A 23013-nucleotide genomic window follows, 5' to 3' on the forward strand; every position below is an offset into this window, starting at 1 on the left:
CCAGTCCCTGGCCTGTGGTCTGACCCCTCTTCTCTTGTCATTCCTGGTTCCATCCGGCACCAGGAGGGGTGGAGAGCCCAGGCCAGATGACCTAAATACCATTCACTCCCCCTGCAAACAGCTGTTCCTCGCCTGGCCCTGGGGCCCAGGGTGTGGTTTGCCTTTAGGAAAAGGAACCTGGAGAATCTGAGGACTGTTCAGGCTGGAACGTGATCGTCCTTGATGTGCCATGTATGGTCTAGAAGGGAGGCCACGGCTCTGGTGGGAACATCCACTAGGACTTTCTGACTCCTCCTTCCCCTGGGGTGGCCAGAGCAGGATTGCTCTACAGCTGGGGACACAGGGCAAGGGTCTTGCTTGTCTCCCTTTAGTGTGTTAAAATACATACAAAGTTTACCCTAAGTGACATTTGATACATTCACAATGTTGTGAAACCACCTCCTCTATCTAGTTTCAGAATATTTTCATCACCCCAAAAGGAAACTTCCAGACCCATTAAGCAGCCACTCCCTGTTCCTCCCTCCCCCAGGCCCTGACAGCCACTAATCTGTGCTCTGTCTCTATGGATTTACTTAGTCTGGATATTTGATATAAATGGGATCATACACTCTGTGGTCTTTTGTGACTGGTTTCTTTCACTTAGCACGTGATTTCAAGTTTCATCCGTGTTGTTGCATGAATCAGTACTTCATGCATGAAATAGTGGCAGAATAATATTCTTTCAGATGGACAGACCACATGTACAGTGGCCTTTCCGGCCAGGGTCTAAGATGGTATCAGGCTGGGGATTGGGGAGAGTCAGCTGGTGGTTCTGCTCCTTTATTCTTTTCTCCTCTGTGACTTTTGGGGTCTGTCCATCTAGAATACGCTGCTGGGGCCTGGGAACGCAGGGAGACAGCCAGTCTCACCTCCTCCCCTAGTCTTTGCAACCTGATCCCGAAATCCTGCCCAGTGGTGGTGGCGGCATCAGACACAGCTGGTGTGGACCTGTCCCAGGAAGATGCCCCTGTTTCGGGGTTTCCTGCTGTCTCTGGTCGGGGGGCCCCAGCTGAATCCATTAAAAACTGGAGCCCTTCTCTGGTGACAATTCTGAGGTCACACGGGGTGGAGAGGCTGCTGGTGGGGGAAGGGGTGCATGGCCTCCGGAGCTGGGATTGCTCAACCACTGGGGCTGGAAGGCAGTGGGAGTGCAGCCTGGCACCGGGCGAAGTCGGCTCCACGCCCAAAGAGATGCTTAGATCTTCACTTACGGGGCCTGTTTAATTCCACAGAGAAATTTAATTCCACATTGTTTGTTCTCTGCTCCGCAGACGCCTCAGCTGAGGAAACCACGGAAATCTCATTTGAAAAAGAATTTGGCCCCCGGAGACCCCTCCCCATTTGCCGGTGGGAGGGGACCAAGACTTCGGTTGCCCTCACACCAGCAAACTCCAAACCACAGGAATGCGGTGGGGTCACCTGGGGACAGAGGGAGGGTGGCTGGACAGTGGGTGGGCAGTGAGCCAGTGGGCTTGTGTCACACGGGGGTCTGCTGTTTTGTGACTCGGAGCCCCCAGACCTCAGTGTGGATCCAGGCCCTGCCACTCTGGTCTGGGATCTTGGGTGGTCACGTCTGTGGTTGACCACGCTCACCTGGCCACTTGGGGACTCTGCCAGCCTCCGGCGAGGAGCTGAGCTTAGCGGTGAGGGAAGCCACAGATGGGATTGGGGGTGAGGCAGGGAGGAGAGGAGGTGAGCTGGTCTCGGGCTCTGCACCCACAGGCATCTTCTAGTACCAGGGGACAGAAACCGCATCGATGATGGCATCAACCGGGGGTCAAGTAGTGCAGCAGGCACATTAACGTCGTTCAGGGCATTTCTCCTTACAGCAGCCTCACAGAGTGGCGGCCGTTATTCTCTTTTACAGACGAAGAAACTGAAGATAAAGGGAACGGGTACCGAGGGCAGAGGCTGGGCAGTGGGCAGGCGTCCCCGAACACTGTGTTCTTCCACATCATGTCACTAGTCCTTGGTTTGGCTCTCAGCCTTGTTTCTTGGGGGGATTACAGTCAAAATCATTGTGTATTTTTATTTGACTTTTTTTTTTTTTGGCCGCACCATGTGGCTCGGGGGATCCTGGTTTCCTGACCAGAGATTGAACCCACGCCCTCGGCAGTAAAAGCGCAGCGTCCTAACCACTGGACTGCCAGGGAATTCCCCAAATCATAGTATTTTTGAGCCGGAATGGACCCTGGTTCAAGTTGCCATTTTACAGGTGGGGAGATTGACGCCCACGAAGGGGAAGTGACTTGTCCAGAGTCACCCACCGGACAGCAGATCCCTGGCCCCGACGCTCACTGGCCATTTGGCCCGTGTGGGTAGAGCCCAGTGGCCCTGAAGTCAAGACTGTCTGTAGTGCCCAGTGAGATAGAAACTCCTTGCTCTGCCCAGGTTCAAAGCCTGTCTATTGGTCTGACCCTGCCTCTGGCCCTGAGAGAGTGTGGATGGCTCAGCGCAAACTGTCCCCACTGTCCTGACAACTCCGAGTCCTGCTGACAAGTTTCAGCGCCGTGCAGGGAGATGAAGGACCACTTTGTGCTTTCTCGTCTTAACAGGTCAGTGTCACCTGTGTTGACATGAGGGTGGGAAAGAGTCCAGCTTCCCATCTCAGCTCGGCCACTGTCCAGCAGTGTCACCTGAGCCTGGTCACTTCATTGGTTGGCCAATATTTATGGAGGGTTTTCTGGGAGCAGTCTGTGTGAGAGTTTCTGGGGAAAACAAAGATGAAATAATGCCTTACCCTCAAAGAGCTCTCACAGGGGAGGCAGATCTGCGGTTAAACAACAATTTCACAATTTCATGACGTCCTTGCTCTGAAGGTGGGCGGTTAAGATATGGTGGGAGCGTGGGGGGAATCAGGGTGGGCTTTCCAGAGGAGGCAGAGTTGAGCTGAGACTGCAAGGATTATGTGCCAGATGGACAAGGCAGAGGATGTTGAGTTTAGAGAGTGGATTTAGCAAAGGAATGGATTTGTGTCAGGGGAATTAGGAATAATTTAGAATAGTTGGAGCGTATGTGGTGGGATGGTGGTCATGATGGTGTGGGATGTTAGGTTGGCTAGGAGGGGATGGGAAAGCCTTTCTACCACACAGAAGTGTTTGACTTCATCCTCAGGGCGGCTGGGGAGGCATCAAGGATTTCGATCAGGGGACAAACCCAGCCAGATCTGTGTTTTGGAAGGTTCGACTGGGCTGCATCAGGGATGGCCTGATGCGGGGTGGGAAAGGTAACCAGGGTGCCAATGTGTGGATCTGGGTTAAAGCAGTGGGGAACCCTCAGGCTGGGAGTGATGGAGAAGACCAAGGGGTGATGGGATTGAGGGGCTGTGATCAGCTGGTTGTAGGCAGTGGGAAGAGGGAGTTGGTTTCTGGCTTGGGTGACTGGGTAATTGGGATTCCATTCATACCAATAGGGAAACTGGAGGTGGAGGTTTGCTGGTGGGGGTGGAGATTCACATGAATTAAGTTTAGGATCTGATGACTTGAGGTGCTCATGGGACATCCAAAGGGAGAGTTCTGGCTGATGGTTGGTTGATTTAAGGATTTGGAGGCCAGAGGAAAAGTGAAAACTGGAGTTAGAGATTTCGAGGTCATCACCCTAAATCAAATGCAGATGAGTTAAGGGACCACAGAATGCTCTGGACACGGTACAGGTTGATTTTGGCAGAAACGGTCAATGCCCTGTCCATATCCCCTTGGCATTGCAACCCTGCAGCTCTTCCAGATGGCTTTCTCTGCAGTGGAAGCAGGCCCGGCCTGTGCAAGAGACAGGCCAGGAGCGTCCCCAGGAGCAGGCTCAGCCAGTGAAAGATGGGACCTAGATGATGGAAACCAGAGCTCTTCTCCCCTAAGAAGTTCTGTTCCTTGCGGTCTCCTGGAGGTCCCTGGTGGGAGGCGCTCATCAACCCCCCTCTATTGGCTCCTACCCTTCTCTGTGTCACTTTTCCATTTTCCTACCAGTGTTTCCTGGGATCACCCCCCAAGTAAGGACTGGCACGCTCATTCTTTTTTTTTTTTAATTGGAGTACAGATGATTTACAATGTTGTGTTAGTTTCAGGTGTGCAGCAAAGTGATTCAGGTATACATATATACATATTCATTCTTTTTCAGATTCTTTTCCCATATAGGTTATTACAGAATATTGAGTAGAGTTCCCTGTGCTATACAGTAGGTCCTTTTTGGCTATCTATTTTATATTAGTAGTGTGTGTATGTTAATCCCAAGCTCCTAATTTATCCCCTCCCCACCCCATGTTTCCCCTTTGGTGACCATAAGTCTGTTTTCAAAATCTGTGAGTCTGTTTCTGTTTTATAAATAAGTCCATTTGTATCATTTAAAAAAAATTAGATTCCAAACAAGTGATATCATATTTGTCTTTCTCTGTCTGACTTACTTCACTTAGTATGATAATCTCTAAATCCATCCATGTTGCTGCAAATGGCATTATTTTGTTCTTTCTTATGGCTGAGTAATAGTTCATTGTATATATATGTACCACATCTTCTTTATCCATTCCTCTATCATTGGACATTTAAGTTGCTTCCATGTCTTGGCTATTGTAAATAGTGCTGCAGTGAACATTGGGGTGCATGGCATACACATTCTTTTCTATTTTTTTTGGCCGCACTGAGCGACATGTGGGATCTTAGTTCCCCAACCAGGGATCGAACCTGCGCCCCCTGCAGTGGAAGCGCTAAGTCTTAACCACTGGACCTCTGGGGAAGTCCCTGGCATGCACATTCTTGTTGTAGAGTCTGCCACGGGGAAACCCAACCCAAGATACCAGTTTGCTCAACTGGGATGAGAGTCTGCCTTGACCACTTCCTACCTGTCTTGACCCCCAGCTGGCCTGGAAGCGGCTTGCAGGTGCTTTTACCTTTGTGTCTCCAGAACCAGGACAGCCAGGTCAAGGGATGACCTGGTGAATACAGGAATGACTAAAGCTGCTGCTGAACACAGGAATGACTAAACCCATCAGCGGCTTCTTGTTGCCTTTCAGAGGCCAAGCTCTCCAACAAGCCCCACAAGACTCCTTCCTGCCTCCCCATCCTCCTCTCTGCTCTCCAAACTGCAGGCCCTTGCTCTCCTTCCCTTAAAGTTTCCATGCTCCTTCCTCCCAGATGGCCCCCATAGTTCTCTCTGCCTGTCTCTGCCCCATGCTGGGCCTCTCAAGATAGACCCATTTAACAGCTTCTCCCCCTCCCCCTCCTTCACCCCTTCCCTCTCCTCCTCCCTCAAGCATCTTCTCCCCAGGGAAGACTTCCCTGACCACCCTTCTCCAGCCCCGACCAGATGGGGGTTGTACCATTCCATTCTCCATAGCACTCTGTCCCTGTGTGCTCCCTATCACAGACTTTCGTTATGGGCTTATGGAATTAGTTAAATAATATTTATTTGAGATTGGTATTTCTCAAACCTTTTTTTTTTTTTGCGGTACGCGGGCCTCTCACTGTTGTGGCCTCTCCCGCTGCAGAGCACAGGCTCCGGACGCGCAGGCTCAGCGACCATGGCTCACGGGCCCAGCCGCTCCACGGCATGTGGGATCTCCCCGGACCGGGGCACGAACCCATGTCCCCTGCATCGTCAGGCGGACTCTCAACCACTGCGCTACCAGGGAAGCCCTCTCAAACCTTTTTGATCATGACCAACGGTAAGAAATACACTTTATGCTGGTATCCGGTTCACATAATACATATACAACTGAAACAGTGCTTTTCCTTTTTCTTCTACTTTGTGGGATACAGTGATATTTTCCATTGCATCCCATCCCTTTCCATTCCCTCCCATTGCATCCCATCCCATTCCATTCCATTCCATTCTGTATTTCATTTCTAAAACTATTGGCAATAGCTCACTAAATGGACTGCAACCTTGCCACTTAAAAACTGGTCTGGACACTAAGCAAGATGCTTGTCAATTCAGGAGAATAGGGGTCCAATCCACTTTTACTCATCACTGTAGCCTCAGGGCATAGCACGGGGCCTGGCACAGAGAAAGGTGCTCCATCAATATTTGTTGAATGACCTATGGTAATGTACCGGATGAATAAGTGAATGAATTGCCTACCCCACCCAGACAGGAAAGTGTGGCTTTGATCTGATTCTTCCGGTACTGAGAAAACAGCCCACTTCCTGTGGCTTTGATCTGCAACCTTCATTCTAAACTGCCCTGCCTCAAGCCAACAGCTCCCAGCAGCTCATTTCCTGCTTTTTGGCCACCTTATCTCCCTCTCTAAATATTCCTCAGCTTTCTCTTTCCCTTTTGGTGAGAATGCATGCCTCTCCCCACCCCTGTTCCTCCTCCCCACACCTTTGGCACAGGGTGGGGCTTACCTCTTGGGTCAGGTACTTCCCAAGTTTCAGCCCACTGGGGTGCAGAACATTTCTAGGTCAGGTGTGTCCCTCAGCTGCGGCTGGGCAGTGGTCTATATCCTGCTGACAGACTGTGGGGCAGGAGGGGAATAGACATTGATGAAAGAACCATGCATATGTATAATTACAAATGGTGAAAGATGCTATGAAGGAAAAGCTGTGGTTGCTTTGAGAATATGTAGTGGGGAACCTGCTTCTGGGAGATCAGGGAGGGCTTCTCCAAGAAGGAGACAATTAATCTGATGTCCAAAGACAATAGGAATTAGGCAGGCAAAGAGTGTGAAGGCAGAGAGAAAGAGCTGGCAGGTGGAGGAAACTGTAAGTGCAAAGGTCCTGAGGTAGAAGTGATAGTAGTCCACTTGAAGAGCCAGAGACAATCAGTACAGCTGGTACACAAAGAATGGGGTTTACAATGACAAGGCTGGAGAGGTAGCCAGGGCCCAGCCCTTGCAGACCGGGTTAGATATCTTAGATCTATCCCAAGAGCAGTGGGAACAACAGTATTTGAAGAAGCATGATGACACTGTTTTGAAAGGTCCTTTGGCTGTGGTATGCCTGAAGGATGGGACTGGTGGTCAAGAGAGGAAGCTGGAAGACTAGCTCCGAGGTCGTGGCAGGTCTGAGAGGGTGCGAGCTTTAGGGTGGTGGTGGTGGAGATGCGGGCATGTGACCGGCCTTAAGAAATACTGTACCTAGTAGGCTTTTCAACACTTGTAAACACCCATCGTGAGTCTGCTCTGAGCAAAGTGCCCTGGGGAGCTGGAGCCAGGCTGGGCTCTGCCTTCAGGCAGCTCATTGCCTGTCTTGGAGGACAGGCTGGAGGCAGACCAGCCAGGCTGAAGTGCCAAGTGCTCAGGAGAGTCAGCTGGCATGTGTCCAAGGCGCATGCCCAGGGGGAGACCAGGCACCTGCAGTGGATGCTTTCCTGAAAACGCTGTTTGAGCTCCGGGCAGAAAGAAGTCAGGGCTCTGGGAGAGGAGTTCATTAAGGTCTCCTCCTGACCCTACCAGCATTTACAGGCCTCTTGCCCCTGGGGATCTTCCCTGAGCCACACAGGGGCCTGTCTCCAAAGGTCCTTTTCTGGGAGTAGTGGCGCCTGAGGGTGTGCGAAGGCACAGGAGTCTCCCAGGTCCCCGGGCAGCTGAGCCCACTAGGCCAGGTGAGGGCTTCTCCTCTCTCCCTGCCTGAGTCACTTTCCTTGGAAGCGCAGCCCTTAGGAACCCTGCTTATTCACGGAGTCTCCACCCTCCACCCTCAGCCTCGCCCTGCCCTGGGGGATGGAGTCGTGGTGGAGCCCTGAGGTGTCCCAGTGAGCAAGCCTGACCCAACGCCTGCTACACCCCAAGTAAGGTCTGGGTCTCCCCCTTGGAGTGGAGCTCCCTAAGGGCAGGGCTGTTTCTTTGTCTTGAAACTGGGGCCTTGAGGAACGTTCCCTCCCAGAGTCCTGGTTGCCAGGTAACACCCTGCCACCCGCAGGCTCCCCAAGAGGCTCTGAGGAACCCTCCGAGGAACCCTCCGAGGAACCCTCCTGATGTACGGCGTGGTGAGTGGCGGGGGTGGGTTTGTGGGGCCGCCGCTCTGTCTCCCCATCCTTCCGCCCTCCCTGTGGTTCTGGCAGGGCTCAGGCCTCAGGCTGTGGGGCGCATTCGCTGGCTTCGAGGTGCTTCTCCACTCATTTCATTCATAAAGCCCCAGGGCCCACTCCCTGCCTTGGCTGGCGTGGGGGTCTGGATTTATGGGGATGCTGGGGACACATGGAGTTCAGGCCTTTGATCACGGGCTGGTTTTCCCACTGCCTTCCTTGCCTCTGGCTCCCTCCTTTGCCTCATGGGTTTGCTTCACAGACCAGTCAACAGACCTGCACAAGGAGGGGAAGAACATCTTCCTGGAAGGTCGGAGGGAAAAGAGACTCTGCTGACCAGCACCTGGGGCTCTGGGAGCAGCCCCACCACTGACCTTCAGCACTGAGGGCCTAAGGTCATCCAATCCAGCCCCCTGCCTTCGTTCCAGGGTAGGATTCTCCAATGTGAGCTGTGAACTGAACAGCCTCAAATCCTTGCTCTGGTCTCACTACCTTTGGGTGTCCACCCAAAGTGCTCAGGTCACAGGGCAGGGTGCATGGGGGACTAGAACACCTGCTTCCCCTAGTACTCTCGGTCTTTGGATGAAGTGTCCTGGTGGGGTAGGAGATAGATAGGCCCCAGGCTGAGCAGTTGCAACTGGTCTCCTGCTGACACAAGATACCAGCAGGAGCATGGGTCCTGATTAGGTGAAAGCCCAGCCTGACACCTGCGCAGAAGTGGTCCTCAGACTAGGGGAGGGACCAAAGGAGGAAGGAGTCACCAGCCCATAATATGTCCTGCCAACCTCCCAGAAACCTTTGTGCTGGAAGATGCACGTGGCTGAGAGATGCACGTGCACACCAGGAAGGGCTCTGAGTCAGAACAAATATGGGCACAAGCAAGATGATTAGCCAGAGACAACCCAGAAAACCCATAGGAGCAACTTAAGCCACCCCTATTGTGAGCAGCTCACTCCAAGTTCACCCGTGTGCTCTTCCTCATGTCCTTTCTACTAATAAGCACTGTCTCAATTTCACAATCTTGATCTCTTTGCTGAATTCTTTCTTCAAAGAAGACCAGGACCGAGGTCCTTCTTCCAGGCATTCCACTGCCAGAATCAGTGGAGCTAGAGGGCTTTAAAAGAGGCGGTGGAGTTTAACAGCTGTGCAGAGGTGACAAGAGAAGAGAAAGGGCAGTTAACTGCCAACAGGCATCACTCAGGGGCATCTTCTACATCCGACATGGAACCGACGTGCAGGTGAAGCAAAATCCCTCCTGGAACCCAGGGATGCTCAAGCTGCTGTGAGAAGGTCCGAGGGCACGGGGGCGGCTGATGTCTTTGAGGACCTCAGAGATATCCCACACAAACTCCCTTCTAGATGAACTGGGGAAATAACTCTTGGTAGTAGCATCTGAATCGGGCAGGGTCGAACCACGGTGGGTAAAAGACAGAGGAGGTTCAGAAAGTTCAGATACTGAGAAGGGAGAGGTGTCCAGGGGCGGAGGCCTCAAGGAGAAGCCAGATTTTCAATACTTCTTGGGTCAAGAGCAGCGGACCCCAGGAGCAGTGAAGGTGAGACAACTCCCCTGGCCCATCTTCATCCTCCACCTAGGAAACTCCTGAATGGAGAGGGAAATCCCGATTTAAACACACACAACAGAAAATGCTTGCAAACAAAGCCTGTGAAAAGATATTCCTAAGAAAGAAGGGAAGATGCTGGACCCTTTCTTCAAATGGAAGCTTGCCAGTCAGTGTAGACAGATAAGACAAAGGTAATCCAGATAAAGGGGGCTGGGCAGGGAGGAGAGGGATGAGTGTCCCAACTGTTCAGGGCCCTCTGCCCTCCTGTCCTGTCCCCTTCCCCCCACTGGGGTTCTATACCCTGTGATATGTTCCCACCTCCTCCTGGGCAGTGGAGGAAGACCGCCCTGGGTGTGGGCCTGTGGCAGAGCAGGAAGAGGTCCCCAGCGGTCCCCTGCCCAGCGTTCAAATCCCCACCCCACAGTGTGGTCATTGCCTGCAGCCCTCCATTCGCGGAGCCCAGGAAAGAGCCAGCTGGACAAGCTCCCTGGGTCTACCCCGAGGAGCCCATGTCCAGAGTCACTTGGGGGCTCCAGAAAGAAAAGCGGGAGGTGTCAAAGGCCATCTGAGGCACCATTTTGGGGTGGGTTGGGGGCGTGGGAGAAGGGTATAGGTGTGTCTACCCCTCCCCAGCAGCCGGGGTGGCTGCAGGTTGTGGAAGGAGTCAGAAGGTCTGGGTGTCAGCCTGGCGGTGAAACTCCTTTGGGTCTCAGTTTTCTCAATTGTAAAATTGGCAAAATTCTCTGCTACACCAGCCTGGTGTTGCTGAAGACAGAACCTTCACGTTCTGTAACAAGACGTCCGTGAGTGAATTATGCTTTCAGGCTGGCCCCCAGGAGCCCCCGGGCCCACTCTGACCCTGTGTATCTTCCTTAGCGTTGGAGGCAGCCTCACAGTGCTCCCTGAACCTCCCCGGGATGAGCAGCTCCGTGTGGAATGTCCTCCCACACTGGGAAGTGTGGGCAGTGGACCTTGGCGGAGGGGAACTCCCCGTGGTCACCTCACCGCCTCCCCAGATGCACAGACACAAACACATACGTATCCTGAGGTAGTGAAGAAAAATTTGCCTCACCCTGGAGATGCTTTCCACAGAGCCATGAGTCACCCGACTCCTTTACTCTGGGCACCCTGCTAATTGATATTTGTCCTTTCAGGGACCACATCTCCCCTTGCACAGAAGCCAGAAGGCGTGGGTTCAAGTCCCTCTTGCCCCATGGATCAATGGCCTGCCATTGGTCACGTGTTACTTGCTAAACTCAGTTTTTTCATCTATAAAATAAGGACAATTGTGTCAACCAATATATATATATATGACAGGATGGAAATTATTAGTGTATGAGTGTTCTTTCCCAGGCATTCCCTTCTCCCTGCCCGTTGGAGAAAATTCTGGCTTGGCTGACTCAGTTTCTTTGCCTCCGTTGGCCTCTAAGGAAGGGGCAGATTTGTCAGAAAGATCCTTGGGCAAATGTGGTATAGAGTTGGCAGGATAGAGAGAAGAAGAAAGAGCAGGGGGCTTTGGGAGCAGCTTCAGTGTATGAGGGAGAAGAGCGGATGGGAGCAAGAAGACTGAAGAAGCATCGCTGTGATCCATGAAGCCCTTTTGTTCGGGTTCAGGCATTTCAAGTCAACAAACCGAGTTACTTTGAAATTGTTGTTTTTTGGTTGCCACCTTTGATGATAGCACAGCTTTGAGACCGCACCCCCGGGATATGACCATGTACATGATACATATGTCAAATGCTTGGTACACAGTAGGTGCCATGACTGGGGCTGTATCTACTCAACTTTGGATGATGCTTGTGTGCACCTGCACAGTCCCCCACTCTGGACTGGGTATTCCCTAGTGTGGGTGTGACTGCATCAGCTGGGGAGCAGTTCGAGGGCTGGGACTATACTGTATCTCCCTACCCCACCGCTCATTAGACTAGGGGTTCCTGGAGGACAGGGACTTTGCATTCTTCATGACACCAGTGACCCCCAATATGGGTAGTCTGTGTGAGGCCCCAGAACAGGGTCCTGCTTACAGATAGTGTCATAAGAGATATGACACAAAACAGGTTTTGCTTGATTCATGGCCTGACCCTGCCTGTGTCAGAGGTGAAGGCAGAGGGCGGAAGAGGGGAGAGGCCAGAGCCCCCAATGTTTTCTTCTGTCATGGGCTTCCGAAGAAGGCAAAGGAGAATAACAGAGAAAGCATCCTGCCCCAGCCCAGCCCCAGAGCTAAACATGTCATTCTGGAGGATGAAAAATCCTATCCCCACCCAGTGGGTTCCCATAAATCCAGGTGAGCTCTGTCTGGTCCTCCTGACTCTGTCTCATGGGGTGGGGAAAGGGCCGAGGCAAACCAACGTTCTGTCTCCCGGAGTTGAACGTGTTGTGTTTGGCACATGGTCAGGACTGGGGGCGGAGGTCATGATGACAACAGCTCAGAAACTCCTACAGGAAAGGAACAAGGTGTCTGCGTCATGGACAAGTTAGAATCTGTCTTTCTGGGTCATGGCTTCGTTTTTGTATCTCAGCCTGGCAGTTGTTTCAGGCTGTCCCTAATTCAGGTTGGTTTGTTGCAATTCAATTTGATTCCAACATTTATTGAGTGCCTACTATGTGTCAGCTGCCACAGTGGGTGCTGGGGGGAAACTTAGGAACAGGATCAGGATGCTGCCTTTGGGGAATCCTTCTCCAGCACAGAGCTGCACACAGCTCTCTCTGTCACAGAGAGATTAGAACTATAACGGAGGTGTGAACAAGTGCTAGGGTTGGATGGGGGCACAGAAGAAAGAACTGTGAACCTTCTGGAGGGTGGGAGAAGACTTTGTAAATGTGGGAATGTGTGATCTGAACATTAAAGAGTGAGCAGGCACTCAAAGAGGTAGAGAAGGAGGGAGGTAGAAATAGTGTAGAACAAAGTGGAGCGTGGTGAGAAGCTCAGTATGAAGTGGGGAGAAAGAATAGTCATCAGCATTTACTGAGCACCTACTAATCACCGGGTTCTGTGCCAGGTACTTTGCAGGTATACTGTCTCATTCAATTCTCCCAGTAACGTAAGGAGGTAGGTACCGATGAGTGAAGTAACATTTGGAGAGAACAGATGGTTGAGCCAGGATCTGAATCAGGTTTATTTGACTCCCAATTCCATGCTCTTTTTACTAGGCCAGTGGTTTCTTGAGTATATTCTATGAAATGTTTAAGATTCTGAGGAGATGCTTTAGGGACATGTCTGATTTTAGTTTCATATTTAAAATATATTTTAATCAACACACTCAAATGTGTTATGTAATTAAAAAAAAGTTTTCCTTGCATCTCTGTGCATATTTTTGAATTTCTTGTAAATGTGTCATCTCTTAGAAAGACTTCGCACTCTGCTCAGTAAAATGGTAAAAATGTAAAATTGTAGAAGAGAACCCAGTCCCATGCCCACCACCCACCACCCCCCATTACAAGGCAGGTGGGACTTCCAGTTTGTGATGGCCAACCAAATGCACATGGGTTTATCTCCTCCTCCTCAGAAATGTCTCAGAAATAAATAATAAACATATAAGTCTTTCCAAAGAAAAGAGTTGGGGGGAGGGCTTTTGTGGACAAGAGAAGTCTCAACAAATTTCTGGATGAGTGGTTTGATGGAAGAGTCGTGACTGAGGAAGAAGGATGGAGATGCTGTAGGCTGGGTGCACATGGCAGGATCTGCAGCCAAGATGGGAGCTGACCCATCCATGGAAGCCTGAAGAAGTTTGAGATGTGGATATGCTGGGTGCAATGGAGGGTGGGAAGTGGGTACGTGGCTGAAAACGGGGATCTAATTGAAAGTCTATACATGGGACAAAAAATTTCTCTGCCCCTCGTACACAGAATACTCAGCCAGGTATGCAGGGTGCTCAGCTCTGCCACTCCCTTCCCCATATTCCTCCTCCCCACTAAAAGGGAGGGTCTTCTTAAAGAAATGAAACTGTCTGAGGAAGACTAGGAGAGCTGGTTTTAAGGTGGTATCCTAGAGTAAAGCACATTGCAGGTTGACATTTAGAAGTCCCCAAACACAAAGACCAGCTCACTCTGAAACAAGACCTGCCATTCAGTTCCTCTTATCTGTGTACACAAAGCTTTCAGGAAACTTTTCTACTTCTTCATTTTTAACTATGAATGGGCAACCATAAGCCAGAAGCTATTTGAGGAAACCTGAAATACGAAGTAGAAAGAACTAAGATAAACAAACTGAAAAAGAGACCTCCAAGAAAACAGAAACAATTTATAGGTAGAAGAGAACTTAAAAGGAGAATTCAAGAAGACACTATATCTATGAAACATGAGTAGTGTTATGAAAAAGGAACAATTAGAGAACAAAAAAAGTCCCTGGACATAAAAAATATAACTAAAATTCAGTGGAAAGATAGAAAGTTAAGGTCAAGGTAATCTGTCAGAAAATAAAGCAGAAAGGGAAAGAAACAGAATTTCATCAGAGAAAAGATAAGACACAAAAAAGTGCTGGAGGTCTAGGATTGATTAATAGGTATTTTAGGTAGAAGAGAGAAAGCAGGAGAGAATATTCACATAAATAATTGAATAGAATTTCCCAGACCAAAAAAACTCAAGTCTTCAGATTAATAGATCTCCTCTAGTCCCCAGCATAAAGAACAAACAAGATTTTGAAATTTCAGAATACCTAGGAACATGAGAAGATGTTCACTAAAAGTTCCCAGAGAGAGAAAAAAGTCACCTACAAAGGAATGAAAACCAGAAAGGCACCAGATTTCTCAACAGCAGTGCTGGATGCCAAAAGACAATGGAACAATATCTTCAAAATTCTGAGGGAAAATGACTTTCAGTTTAGAATTCAATACCCAGCTAAACTGTCCATTAGGTACCAGGGCAGATCAAAGACATTTCTAGACACAGAAGGACTAAGAGAGTTTACTTCCCACATACTCTTTCTTAGGAAGCCATTTGAAGATGTGCTTCAATAAAGCAAGGGAGAAACCAAGAGAGGGGGGAAACATGGGATTTTTGACAGTTTGCAAGTTAGCTTGGTATGTAGTTTTAATTAATTCATTAATTAATTTGTTTATTTAGTGTGTGTTTTCTCTTTGTTAGGTATCAGGGTTATGCCAGCTCTGTAAAATGAACTAAATTTTCTATCTTTTTATGCTCTGAAAGTATCTGCACAGGGAATAATCTCTTTCTTGAATGTTTGCCAAAAAATAAAAATGAAATATACACACACACACATATACACCACCCAACCCATTTAGATCTTTTTTTTTTTTTTTTTTTTTTTGCGGTACGCGGGCCTCTCACCGTTGTGGCCTCTCCCGTTGCGGAGCACAGGCTCCGGACGCGCAGGCTCAGCGGCCATGGCTCACGGGCCCAGCCGCTCCGCGGCATGTGGGATCCTCCCGGACCGGGGCACGAACCCGCGTCCCCTGCATTGGCAGGCGGACTCTCAACCACTGCGCCACCAGGGAAGCCCTAGATCTTTTAAAAAAAGCAATTCTTTGACAATATTTTCTATGTTTTCTTTCAACATTGTTTTGTGACCTTTCTGGCAGGTCATTCTGCTATCTAATATTCATTCTTATTCTTCCTTTATTTGAAAGAATGCAATTTTGTCAAGTTAGAAATTAAATCAAAGGCCCTTGCAGAGAAATGGGGCAAGTGACACAGTTCTAGCCAATGAGATGAAAACACATATGCTCTGAATGGAGTTTCCAGAAAAGCTATTATTTTCCTGATAAAAGGGACAGACTTAGCTGTCCCTTTGCCCTTAACCCTTCCTCCCACCTGGGATGTAGATAGAATGATTGGAGATGGAGAAGAAATCCAGTGAGCATGAGGGCAAAGGCCACTTGGTAAAGATGTTATGACAGAAAGACAGAAGGAGCCTTGGCCCTGGAGCTTCACACGGATCCAGGACTGCCTGCCTCTGCATTTCCTGTTGATTAAGAAAAACAGACCCCTTATTAGTTTGTTACCAATTGTTTAATTTCCTGTTTTGTTTGTTTATTTATTTATTTATTTCAGCAATTCACCTTCAATTGACACAACTTTAACCTTAAGTGTGCTTCCTGGAACACAGAGGTTTTTAGATTCTATGAAAAGGTATTGAGTGAATTGAAGGCTGTCATTAAGGGGGACAATTTTCTCCTCTCTGCGTTCTCCTATCAGCCCATAAAACAGGAACTGACATTCTCTTGGAAGTTCTGGGATGAAACTTGTTTGACTTTCTTGACATCCACTTCCTGTTCCTCACTGGGAGGGGAGGAGTGACCTCTTGGGTTGGCAGCGTTGGGAAAAGGTATCAAGGGTGCCTTGCTCAGCCCATTCCTGGCTCTCTGTCTAGAACTGATCGAACTACAAGCAGCGTGTGTTCTCTGCTCCTACCTCCTCCAGGCAATGAACACCAGGGCAGGCCCAGCCCCTTCTTGGGAGGACTTCAATGGTCCAGCTGCTCTGCTGTAGTGGGTGGGTAAGGTCAAATCAGGAGAGAACGAAAGGAAGACCATTTGGGCCTTGGGTCTAAGCCACCTCCTCCAACCCATCTGGACCAGCAATAAAGCTGACATTTTTTACCCCTACTTGTCTCCTGTGACTATTTCTTAATTGGATCAGAACTTGAAAAAGTGAGGGGTGTGATTAACTAGCACCCACAAACCCCAACATCTGTTGACTACTTAGCCCCAGTGGGAAAAGGCACAGTTGGATGAAAAGAATGGTTTACAATTTTGATTATTATTAGACAGTACTTCTCTGTGCTTAATTGCCTATATGTCTTTTCATCTCACTATAAAATGTGTATCATGTTATTATTGTTTTTTTTTAAGGTTAGAGTCTGGATTGGGAACGATAAGGCTCTTCTGAGGTTGGCTACCGCTAACTTGCTCTGTGGCTTGACTTTTCTGGGTTTCAATTTTATCAGTTATAAAATAAGTGGATTAGACTAGACAATGGTAGGAGCCAACCCAAGGCTTGACATTCTTTCATTCATTCAACACACTTTTACTGAGTAGCTAATATGTGTTGAATGCTGTGCTGGAGGCTGGTCATACACTGTTGGACAAAACCAACATGGCCCCACTATCTCAAAGTTCAGAATCTAGCAGAAGAGACAGACATCAAATAAACACATATGTAAATGTATAATTACAAGTTCAATAAAATTTTAATAAGTGAGCGATTGAATTGTGTACAACATTCCTACTAATTTGCACTTACCCACACTCAGGGAAAGCTAGGCTTGTTGGTCCAACAGCCTTTGGCACATGGTGGTCTCACTACTTACACAGCTGTGTCAGGGCCACTGTGCTCAGGAAGACATACAAAGAAGCTTCCAAAGGGCTGGCCTTCAGGATTAAAAAAAAGGTTAAACATTTTTAAAAAGTTACAAATTAATAACATGCTTTTTACAAAACTTCAAGCAATACAGAAAAAAAATAAATTTAAAAATATTTCCCTTTCTCCTTACAAGGTCAGTTGGAGATAGAAACAATGGGCATCCTTCCAGCGAGCTGCATACTTAATTGTAGGCTCTAGGAGGGCAGGGGTGGGACCTGCCCTAGTCCCTAGCAGGGATAGCTGCTATATCCCTGGTGAGAGCTTAGTAAATATTTGTTGACTGAATAAATGAAAAGTAAAAATCACTCATAAAGGCTCATATATAAATTCTATTTTTAAGATCAAAAAAGGGAGGAAATTGCCTGGCAGTCCAGTGGTTAGGACTCTGTGCTTCCACTGCAGGGGGCATGGGTTTGATCCCTGGTCAGGGAACTAAGATCCCACAAGCCATGCAGTGTGGCCAAAAAAAAAAAAAAAAAAAAAAAAAGATCAAAAAGGGGATCATGCTATGTATGTTTTTTTTCTTGCACCTTGCTTTTTCTTTTTTTTTTTTTAAATCAAAGATCCATAATGGACATTCTTCCATAATTTATTCCTAATTCATCCATTTCCCCAGTTATGGGTTGAATTGTGTCCCCCCAAAAGATATGTAGAAACACTGATTCCTGGTAACCATGGACGTGACCTTGTTTGGAAATAGGGGATCTTTGCAACTGATGAGTTCAGATGAGATCATACTTCATTAGGGCAGGTCCTCATCCAACAAGACTGGTGTTCTTACAAGAAGATGAGAGACAAAGACACAGGGAGAATGACGCATGATGAAAGAGACAGAGACTGGCGTGATGCAGCCACAAGCCAAGGAACACCAAGGACTGATGGATACCACTGGAAGCAAGGAAGAGGCAAGGAAGGATTCTACCCAGAGTCTCAGAGGAAGCCTGGCCTTGCTGACACCCTGACTTTGGATTTCTAGCTTCCAGAATTGTGAGACAATGAATTTCTGTTATTTTAAACCACCCAGTTGGTGGTATTTGTTACAGCAGCTCTACGAAACTAATACACTCCTCTTGAAGGATATTTAGGTTGATTCCAACGTGGAACTGTTATAGTAGTGATTGACTGCTGCCATTTTTCTGAGCCATATGGTTGGTGCCTGGCCTGTTTAGAGCCCTAGGATTTGTTCTATTCTCCAGAAATCCCTTGGAACAATCATGGACCCCAGCCTTGGTGCCTTAGACTCAATTCATACTTGGCAGCGTTGCCAGATGAAACACAAGATGCCCGTGTCCTATTTGGGACATACCTATTCTAACAAATTATTTGTTGCTTATCTGAAATTCAAATTTAATAGGCATTTACATGTTTATTTGCTAAATCTGGCAACTTTAAATCTCGGGCTCCCAGTTGTAATCCCAAAGAATGGGTCTGTGGGCAACCCACACTGTACCCGAAGGAGTTCAAAGATCCTGGTTTTCTGCAGGACCTCTGGAAGATCTCTCCTGGTCCTGGATCCTGCCTCTCCCCTAGCACCCTGATGTTCTTAGCGAAACCTAGATGTCCTGCAGTGCCTGCCTCTCTCAGAACCAGGCTGAGCCCCGCTCGTGCCCATATCAGAAGCAACGTACTCATTGACTCCACGCCCCCTTTACACTAGCAGTTCAAGTTCACCTCCTTCCAATCTGCCTCTCCCTTCACTACTCACCCCCGCTGAGCTCCAAGAAGACAGATGTGTACCTGGCCCTAAGGAACTAACTAACGCATTCCAGGTGTGCCGAGTGAGACTGGAAGAAGAGCCCAGCGAGAGCCTGTGACAGGGGTGGGCAGGGTCTCCCAAAGTGTGCTCTATTTTAAAAATTGCCTGGGGCTTGTAAATACTATCCCTGGTCTGAATCAGAAATCCCCAGGGAGGGGAAGTGGCCTAGTCTGGAGACTCAGGCAAGGCCTCTGAGAGGAGGTATGTCCAGCTGAGGCTGAAGGCTCAGTAGGAGTTAAGCAGGTGAGGTTTGGGGAGAGGAGGGGGAGAGTCTGGCCCGAGACCAGAGAAGAGGCTGGTGTGCTTGGAGTGTTGAGAGCTGGGAAGAAAGAGGTGAGTTGAGCCTGGAGAGAGTAGCTGAGGCCACTTCTGGCCAAGCCTTGTTGGGCTGGTTAAGAAAAAAAGCAGTGAGAATGAAAAAAAAAAAAAAAAGGAAGTAGTGAGAATGAAAAATAAAAGCACTGAGAATACGCTCGGGGGCAGGGACCATCTGAGCCTTTTTCGAAGGTGGAGCCCTGGGTTTCTGCCCTCCTCTGACTCCTCTGGCTTCTGAAAGTGCCTAGTTGCCCCTGTCCTCCCACAGCTGCCTCCTTCCCTCCAAGTTCACTCTGCGGGGGTGGCGGGGGCTTTCTGCTAAGTCTGATGCTGTGGATATTCCTTCCATGGAGGCAGGGGGCAGGGGGACTGTGGCTGGCGAGAAATGGGAGTTCACAGACAGATTTAGAAAATCTCCATATCAGACAAGTAATGTTTGAAAATACTCTTTTTGTTATTGAGAAAATGCTATAAATGTTGAAGTATGTGGTAGGCAGACCACATGTCCTGTATGGTCCCCTCCTTCGGAGGGTGGGCTGGACCCAGGGACTTGTTATTAATGAATAGAATACGGCAAAAGTGAGAGGATGACAGTCTTGAGATGGGGCCACTGAAGACTGTGCCTTCCATCTTGCTCACACTCACTCTCCATGACTCTCTCCTTTGCTCTGACGAAGCTGGCTGCCACGATGGTGCTGCTCAATGGAGAGGCCCGTGTGCCAAGGAACTGAGGGCGGCTTCCAGCCAACAGGCTGCAAGGAAATCGAGGCCTGCAGTCCAGCAACCCACCAGGAACTGGATCCTGCCAACAGCCACGTGGATGAGTTTGGAAGTGGACCCCTCCCCAGTGGAGCCTTGAGATGACTACAACCCCGGACAACACCTTGATTGTCACCTGCGAGGGACCCTGAAATAGAGGGCTCAGCTAAGCTGCACCTGGATTCCTGACCTTCAGCACTTAAGCTTTAGGATAGTTTGCAGCAATAGGTAAGGAATACTTAGTTTAATGTGGAAAAGGCCAGCCATACCTGTCAACATCCTAGTACATATATTCACGTAGTTTGAAATCATGGTGGGCACTCTAATTTTGAAGTTCTCTTTTTTCCTTATCAATGTGGGAGATATATCATCCTTCGGGGTCCATGGATTGTGTATGTGTCCATCAGGGTCCAGTCAGAAAACAAAAACCACATCAGTTATCTTTACAGAATTTAATATGAAGAATTGCATCACAGTACAGTGTGAAAGGTGAAAGTCACCAATAACCAATCATGAAAATTGCTCTCAGAAAATCCTGTAGATTGTCAGGAGCTGGGGCCTTGGAAACTCCAAAGCCAAGGATTGTTTAATTTGATGTTGGTGTTGTATTTCAGCTTCTCTTCCATTTCTTTGGGGGCAGTGGAGGCTAAGAATCTATTTTGAACAGGAACAGAGATTTCTCCCTCTCTCTCCCTCTCCGATAAGCATGATTTGTTGAATTAGCTAGTTTGGGGGTAGCACGATGGTGACGCATTGTATAGTAAAAGCCTTTTCCCTGTTCCCGTCACAGTCATACAGCTGCGGTTTTCCAGGCCTGATTGCCCATTGTGTGGACGTCCCAGTTTACTAAACCACTTCCCCAGTCTGGTTCCCAGTTTTTGACCTTTAAAGAAAGACTCCAGTGCATGTATTTATGCAGATAACACTTGGCTTCCGTTTGAATTATTTCCTTGGAATAAATTCCCAGGAATGAGATGATTGGGTCCAAGGGGGAGGAACGGCTTTATGAGTGTTGCTAGGAATTGCTTTATTGCTTTCAAAGGAGCTATGCCAACTCAACATGGACAGTTTAGAGCGTATGAGGGGGTAGCTTCAGGGCAACAAGGTTCTCATGCCTATGAAATCAGCTTCCAGGCCCTTTGAAAACTACCAGAAAGAGCTCAGAGAGAGGAGTCCAGTGAGGAGTACTGGGTTAGAAGTAGGAAGTCTGAAGTCCCGCCAGCGCCAAGGGAGCAGAGTGAGCAGTTATCGGAGTCCGTGAGGGCCAACAAGTCCTGAGTTCGAATTCTGACTTTGTTACCTAATCTTTCTGAGTCATTTGTTTTTATCATCTATAAAACAGGAACTAGAGTAATATTGCACCTTGTGAGGTGAGATGCAGATGAAATGAGTTATTACACCTTAAGTGATTACAGCACATGGGACAGGGCAAACATTGATCAGGCAAACCTTGAATAAATATTAAGAGCAACCATTATCAGCGTTTCTATTATTTAGTGACTGAGCCTCTGTTTCCATCTCTCTGTCCTGTTACTCCAGTAGTTGACCATCTCTTCTGGGCTCCTGCACGAGACCCCAGCCAGGCTCCTCAGTTTTTCCTGTGGATCTTCTCTTCTCTCTGAGGCCAAGTAAGTAGTACACGGAGTCGATGGTCTCTGGATGCCCCCTTGTGGACAGCTGGCTTTCTTTTGCTAACCCCCAGCTTAAAAGGAAAACTGGCCCTACACTGGTGAAAGACCAGGGGTGTGTGTGTGTGTGTGTGTGTGTGTGTGTGTGTGTGTGTGTGTGTTGGGGGGGGTTTGGGGTCGGGGAGGCCTCTGTCTCTGTAGATAAAACAGGAAATGGCATGTCATGGCATCCTCCTTGCTGGCTAGGAAGGGGATGAGTCTGTGAGTCTATACACTTACACACATACAAGGTTGGAGCTGCACGTGCTGGTTGGTGTGTGTGTTCGTGCACATGTGGGCGTATACTTGATGCTACTCTTCTTGTCATAGGGGTCTTATGGGGTTCCACTGAGACTATATGGCTTGATAAATGAAAGTACTGTGAGGGTGTGAGGCCATTATTGTGTATAATCATGCGGTTTATCCGTGCACTCATTTGGACATTGAGTTCCACAGATACTTATCGAGTGCCTACCATGTGCCAGGCCTCCTGAGGTCGGAGAAGGCGCCAGTGACAAAGGCAGAATCGTTTCTGCCCTCTCGCAGTCTAGTGGGTGGGTAAACCACTGAGGTGCCGGGGAGTTGTAGAGATGCCAAGGAATGCTGCCTGGAGGAGGTGACCCCTGGGCTGAGCCATGTAACAGTGGGTGCTCTGGCACCTTTGGGGCAGAGGGGTTGGTGCAAAGAGCACTTGTGGGGGCTTTAGAAGTGCAGGTTTTCACCCCAACTCACTGAGCAAGTTTGTTTCTTTGGGCCCCTTTCCTCCCGGGTGAAGCCAGTGGGTTGGCCATGACACGTCTAGTTCCTATGGACTATGATGTTTTCTGATCTTTTATTCCCTCAGCCTGAGGAGTTCTCCTTCCCGCCACTCTTCTGTCATACTCCACCCCCTTCCCTGAAGAAGTGAAAACCAGACTGAGAGACGGAAAGCGGAGGAACGTTGATACACGCAGGACATGTCGTGCACGCACTGCACACATGCGCTTCTCCACCCTCACGGCCGTCCTGCTGGAAGCTCCCAACCCCACGCTGCCGCTGCCTCTCCGGTCAGAAAGGACCCGGCAAGGCGGAGGCGTGGGATGGAGGACGGAGGTGAGGGCTCAACAGACCTCGCTCCTTCTTCCCTGGGCTACTTGGGTAGGTCCCTTAGCTTCCCAGAGTCTGTTTCCAGATCAGCAAAATACCCACCTGGCACGGCTTCTGGGATCATCCGAGTGACATCTGTGACATGCCCTCCACTCTCTGTAGGACCTAGCAGTTTCAGGAGATGGGAGCTAAAAAGCAATCACATTAAAAAATATCTGGTGTGGGTCAGACCCTTGTCTCTGCAGGGGGGAAAGGTGTGACCATAACACCACTTGGACCTTCCCAGTGACAGCAATCTAGGGCAGGATATTAGACGTGTACCAAACTCACCATCGGTGGCTCTGCACTCTGGTTCCAGTGACAATGCAGCTTATTGACTGGAGAACTTTGGCCAACTTCCTTAACCTTTCTAAGCCTCAGTTTTCTCATCTGTAAAATGGGGACTTAACAGTAGCTCCCTCCTAGAAGTGCTGTATTTACTGAGATAACGGATGTAAAAGCACTTCATATTTTTCCTGGCATATTGTAAGTGCTCAGTAAATTGGCAGCTGTAACA

General features: G+C 48.8%; 1 long non-coding RNA gene across 1 annotated transcript; it reads left to right on the top strand.

The window, feature by feature from the left end:
- Nucleotides 1-9603: 9603 nt before the first annotated feature.
- On the top strand, nucleotides 9604-10758 carry LOC307067190. Its single transcript, XR_013811411.1, has 3 exons — nucleotides 9604-9745; nucleotides 10431-10602; nucleotides 10709-10758. It is a non-coding gene; the product is annotated as an uncharacterized lncRNA (long non-coding RNA).
- Nucleotides 10759-23013: the final 12255 nt, after the last annotated feature.

Source organism: Hyperoodon ampullatus (genome assembly GCF_949752795.1).
Source record: "Hyperoodon ampullatus genome assembly, chromosome: 19".
Lineage (NCBI taxonomy): Eukaryota > Metazoa > Chordata > Mammalia > Artiodactyla > Ziphiidae > Hyperoodon > Hyperoodon ampullatus.